At 42.8% G+C, this 6,242-nt stretch overlaps 1 protein-coding gene across 1 annotated transcript in view; it reads left to right on the top strand.

Annotated features, from left to right (window-relative positions):
• Window positions 1–1,307: 1,307 nt before the first annotated feature.
• The window catches only part of LOC311138728 (copine-8-like), a gene marked incomplete at its 3' end in the record, with an annotated part of 39,144 nt that continues 34,209 nt past the window's right edge, over window positions 1,308–6,242 (top strand). The window contains exon 1 of the mRNA XM_084173527.1: window positions 1,308–1,363. The remainder of the gene's footprint in view (window positions 1,364–6,242) is intronic.

Raw genomic sequence — 6,242 nt, 5'->3', positions numbered from 1 at the left:
ACAGAGCAGAGCCGTGAGTTCTAAGAGCCAGCCAGCTATTGAACTGTACAGCACGATGACAGATGGAGGGAGGTAGTCGAGGGCGGAGGAGGAATTCAGAGGATGTAAAGAAAATAAAACTTAGTTAAAGCAGCGATCGAACGAGAGAGGTGTTCTTGAACAACGAAAGCATTAAAGAAACGTGGGAGGAAGGAAGGATATGAAAGTCTCCTCACACCCCAGGAGAGATCAGAGTGTGGGGGTAGTAATCAGTCACTACCCTGACTGATTACTGGCCCCAGCTCCCACATTCCATTTCATTTCATTTTTCATTTTAGTCATTTAGCAGACGCTCTTATCCAGAGCGACTTACAGTTAGTGAGTGCATACATTATAAAAAAATCATACTGGCCCCCCGTGGGAATCGAACCCACAACCCTGGTGTTGCAAACGCCATGCTCTACCAACTGAGCTACATCCCTGCCGGCCATTCCCTCCCCTACCCTGGGCCAATTGTGCGCCGCCCCATGGGTCTCCCGGTCGCGGCCGGCTACGACAGAGCCTGGATTCGAACCAGGATCTCTAGTGGCACAGCTAGCAATGCGATGCAGTGCCTTAGACCACTGCGCCACTTTGCTTCCCATCTGTTCTCTGTCTCTCTCTCTCTTTCTCAATCTTTCTCTCTCTCACCCTCTCTCTATCCCTTTTTCATAATCTCTCTGTCCCTCTTTCTCAATCTTTCTCTCTCTTTCACCCTCTCTCTATCCCTCTTTCATAATCTCTCTCTCTCTCTTTCTCAATGTTTCTCTCTCTCACCCTCTCTCTATCCCCCTTTCATAATATCTCTTCCCTCTTTCTCAATCTTTCTCTCTCTCACCCTCTCTCTCCCATAAACCTAGACAGAGCTGTAGAAATGCATCTTATCTGCTCTCTCGCTTAATCTTGTTCGTCTCGCTCTCTCTTTCTCTCTCTTGTACAAATGCATTCCATCTCTCACTCGCTGTCTCTCTCTCTTTCGTTCTCTCTCTCTCTCTCTCTTCTCTCTCTGTAGTAATGAACTCATCAGTCATGTGTCTGTGATGACAGTAGCTCGCTAGCGCCAAGGCCCACATCTTGTTTCAGAATGAGGAGGATGATGTGATTAGCTGCTTGGATAGCATAGCTGTCTGAGTGAACATGCTGACTGTTGTGTGTGTTTGTGTGTTTGTGTGTGTGTGTATGTGTTAGTGCGTGTGTGTGCGTGTGTGTGTGTGTCTGTGGAGGCCTGGATGTGAATGGATACTGAGGTCTCATGTTTCTCATGTTTGTATTTTCCCTCCCAGGTGACCCTCCTCTCCTTCTCTGTGGAATCAGAGTGCACATTCCTGGACTACATCAAGGGAGGGTGAGTGGGAGGAGAGGGGGACACACACATACACACACACTATGTGAGATATATGTGTGTCTTTTTGTATGTGTGTGTGTGTGTGTGTATATGTGTGTGTTCCCCTCTCCTCCCATCTTACATCTCACAGCATCTTACATCTTACAGAATCATACATCTCACAGCATCTTACATCTCACAGCATCTTACATCTCACAGCATCTTACATCTCACAGCATCTTACATCTCACAGCATCTTACATCTTACAGCATCTTACATCTCACAGCATCTTACATCTCACAGCATCTTACATCTCACAGCATCTTACATCTCACAGCATCTTACATCTCACAGAATCTTACATCTCACAGCATCTTACATTTCACAGCATCTTACATCTCACAGCATCTTACATCTCACAGCATCTTACATCTCACAGCATCTTACATCTTACAGCATCTTACATCTCACAGCATCTTACATCTCACAGCATCTTACATCTCACAGCATCTTACATCTTACAGCCTCTTACATCTCACAGCATCTTACATCTCACAGCATCTTACATCTTACAGCATCTTACATCTCACAGCATCTTACATCTTACAGCATCTTACATCTCACAGCATCTTACATCTCACAGCATCTTACATCTCACAGCATCTTACATCTCACAGCATCTTACATCGCACAGCATCTTACATCTCACAGCATCTTACATCTCACAGCATCTTACAACTCACAGCATCTTACATCTTACAGCCTCTTACATCTCACAGCATCTTACATCTCACAGCATTTTACATCTCACAGCATCTTACATCTCACAGCATCTTACATCTTACAGCATCTTACATCTCACAGCATCTTACATCTTACAGCATCTTACATCTCACAGCATCTTACATCTCACAGCATCTTACATCTCACAGCATCTTACATCTCACAGCATCTTACATCTCACAGCATCTTACATCGCACAGCATCTTACATCTCACAGCATCTTACATCTCACAGCATCTTACAACTCACAGCATCTTACATCTTACAGCATCTTACATCTCACAGCATCTTACATCTTACAGCCTCTTACATCTCACAGCATCTTACATCTCACAGCATCTTACATCTTACAGCATCTTACATCTCACAGCATCTTACATCTCACAGCATCTTACATCTCACAGCATCTTACATCTCACAGCATCTTACATCTCACAGCATCTTACATCTCACAGCATCTTACATCGCACAGCATCTTACATCTCACAGGATCTTACATCTCACAGCATCTTACAACTCACAGCATCTTACATCTTACAGCCTCTTACATCTCACAGCATCTTACATCTCACAGCATCTTACATCTTACAGCCTCTTACATCTCGCAGCATCTTACATCTCACAGCATCTTACATCTTACAGCATCTTACATCTCACAGCATTTTACATCTTACAGCATCTTACATCTCACAGCATCTTACATCTCACAGCATCTTACATCTTACAGCATCTTACATCTCACAGCATCTTACATCGCACAGCATCTTACATCTCACAGCATCTTACATCTCACAGCATCTTACAACTCACAGCATCTTACATCTTACAGCATCTTACATCTCACAGCATCTTACATCTTACAGCCTCTTACATCTCACAGCATCTTACATCTCACAGCATCTTACATCTTACAGCATCTTACATCTCACAGCATCTTACATCTCACAGCATCTTACATCTTACAGCCTCTTACATCTCACAGCATCTTACATCTCACAGCATCTTACATCTCACAGCATCTTACATCTCACAGCATCTTACATCTCACAGCATCTTACAACTCACAGCATCTTACATCTTACAGCATCTTACATCTCACAGCATCTTACATCTTACAGCCTCTTACATCTCACAGCATCTTACATCTCACAGCATCTTACATCTTACAGCATCTTACATCTCACAGCATCTTACATCTCACAGCATCTTACATCTCACAGCATCTTACATCTTACAGCCTCTTACATCTCACAGCATATTACATCTCACAGCATCTTACATCTCACAGCATCTTACATCTCACAGCATCTTACATCTCACAGCATCTTACATCTCACAGCATCTTACATCTCACAGCATCTTACATCTCACAGCATCTTACATCTTACAGCCTCTTACATCTCACAGCATCTTACAACTCACAGCGCTTCGCCCTGACAGGAATTATCCAATGCATTATTCATTCCCTTTCTTTAAGACATGTATTGTAGAATTAGCATTAAAAACACAAAAGTATGCATTCTGGGCCACACATACATACAGTAGGCCTGCATACGTATTAATAACCCACAAATAATATACTTATGGCAATACATAGCCTGGCATAAACCCTATATATACACAGCCTGGCATAAACCCTATATATACACAGCCTGGTACATAAACAACAGATGGCTACATGCTCACCTTAACTTTGCACTACTTTGGAGGTATTGAGGCTGACAGACTTTGTTATGGTGGTGAAGCGTCCCTTTAAGCAATGGAGGACAATGCTTTGATCACAACATCCAACACAGACCGAGAGACAGAGAGATGATATTTCAGAGGTTTCAGGGATTTTCAGATGCAGCAGATTTGACAGAGTTGACAGACCTCACTGACACCCTTCAGCTTTGGTGTGTTGACGGTCGGTAGCCCTTTCAGCTTTGCTGTTGACAGTCGGTAGCCCTTCAGCTTGGGTATGTTGACAGTCAGTAGCCCTTCAGCTTGGGTGTGTTGACAGTCGGTAACCCCCCAATCCTAAGGGCTGTAACAGGAGTAACTCTACAAGATGAAACATTATCTGACCTCCGTTCAAGGACAATAAACAGGATGGGTCTATCTATGAAAAGATAGTCAGCCAATGAAAATGATACTTATTGAAAACCCAATATCTATTAAGGCCTTCCTCAGGCAGATCAGAATGTTGCTCCTGGCAACGGCAAATCCTTTGAAAACCACTCAGATCATTGAAGGTCCATCAAGCCAAAGCAGACACTTCATACTGAATAACTTCACTTTCCGAAAAAGGTACTCTTCTCAGAGATCTCTCTCGCTCCCTCTCTATCATCACACCCCCTGTCTCTTTCAATCTTTCTTTCTTTCTCTCCCTCTCTCTCTCTCTCTCCCTCTATCTCTACCTTTCTATCACACCCCCCTGGTCTCTATCAATTCAAATCAATTAAATTCAAAGGGCGTTATTGGCATGGTAAACATATGTTAACATTGCCAAAGCAAATGGAATAGACAATAAACAAAAGGGAAATAAACAAGGGAAACATTAGTAAACATTACACTCACAAATGTTGTAAAATAATATAGACATTTCAAATGTTATATTATTGGATATGTACAGTGTTGTAACAATGTGCAAGTAGTTGTAGTATGAAAGGGAAAATGAATAAACAGACAAATACAGGTTGTATTTACAATGTTGTTTGTGCTCCACTGGTTGCCCTTTTCTCATTGTAACGCGCCACAAATCTTGCTGCTGTGATGGCACACTGCGGTATTTCGCCTAACAGATATGGGAGTTTATCAATGTTTGATTTGTTTTCAAATTCTTTGTGGGTCTGTGTGATCTGTGGAAAATATGTGTCTCTAATATGGTCATTCATTTGGCAGGAGGTTAGGAAGTGTAGCTCATTATGTGGGCAGTGTGCACATGGCCTGTCTTCTATCAAGAGCCAGGTCTCCCTATGGTGGCCTCTCTCAACAGTAAGGCTATGCTCACTGTCTGTACATAGTCAAGGATTTTCTTAATTTGGGGTCAGACAGTGGTCAGGTATTCTGTCACTGTATACTCTCTTTTTGGGCCAAATAACATTCTAGTTTGCTCAATTTTTTGGTTGATTCTTTCCAGTGTGTCAAATATTTATATTTTTGCTTTCTCATAATTTGGTTGGGTCCAAATGTGTTTCTGTCCTGGGGTTCTGTGGGGTCTGTTTGTGTTTGTGAACAGAGACCCAGAACCAGCTGGCAGAGGGCACTCTTCTCTATGTTCATCTCTCTGTATTTGAGGGCTTTGTGGTGGAATGTGTGGGCATTGCTTCCTTTTAGGTGGTTGTAGAATTTAACAGCTCTTTGCTGGATTTTGATAACTAGCGGTTATAGCAATGGGTTCGGTAATTGATTGAAGTATTTTTAGCCAGTTCCTAATTGGGATGTTGAGTTTTATGTTCCTTTTGATGGCATAGAAGGCCCTTCTTGCCTTGTCTCTTAGAATTTGTATTTGTTGTCTTGGCTACTGGACCTTTTTTGGAACACCATTATTTTTGTCTTACTGAGATTCACTGTCAGGGCCCAGGTCGGACAGAATCTGTGCAGAAGATCTAGGTGCTGCTGTAGGCCCTCCTTGGTTGGGGACAGAAGAACCAGATCATATGACTGTAAGTCGCTTTGGATAAAAGCGTCTGCTAAATGGCATATTATTATTATTATTATTATCTGCAAACAGCAGACATTTGATAGTCCAGTAGGGTGAGGCCGGGTGCTGCAGACTTGTGCCCTCTCCAATTAATTGATATATATGTTGAAGAGGGTGGGGCTCAAGCTGCATCCCTGTCTCACCCCACGGCCCTGAGAAAAGTTGTTTGTGTACATTGATTTGATAATGTCATATGCTTTCCCCCAACACCGCTTTCCATCAATCTGTATAGCAGACCCTCATGCCTAATTGAGTTAAAAGCTTTTTTGAAATCAACAAAGCATGAGAACATTTTTGTTCAGTCTCTCTCTCCCTCTCTATCACACCTCCTGTCTCTCCCTCACTCTCTCTCTCTCAGACCTCCTGTCTCTCTCTCTCTCTCTCTCTCGCTCTCTCTCTCTCGCTCTCTCTCTCTCAGACCTCCTGTCTCT

Source organism: Coregonus lavaretus (assembly GCF_964263955.1).
Source record: "Coregonus lavaretus genome assembly, chromosome: 12".
Lineage (NCBI taxonomy): Eukaryota > Metazoa > Chordata > Actinopteri > Salmoniformes > Salmonidae > Coregonus > Coregonus lavaretus.
The sequence above is the reverse complement of the archived record's forward strand: the minus strand, read 5'-3'. Positions and strand labels throughout refer to the sequence as shown.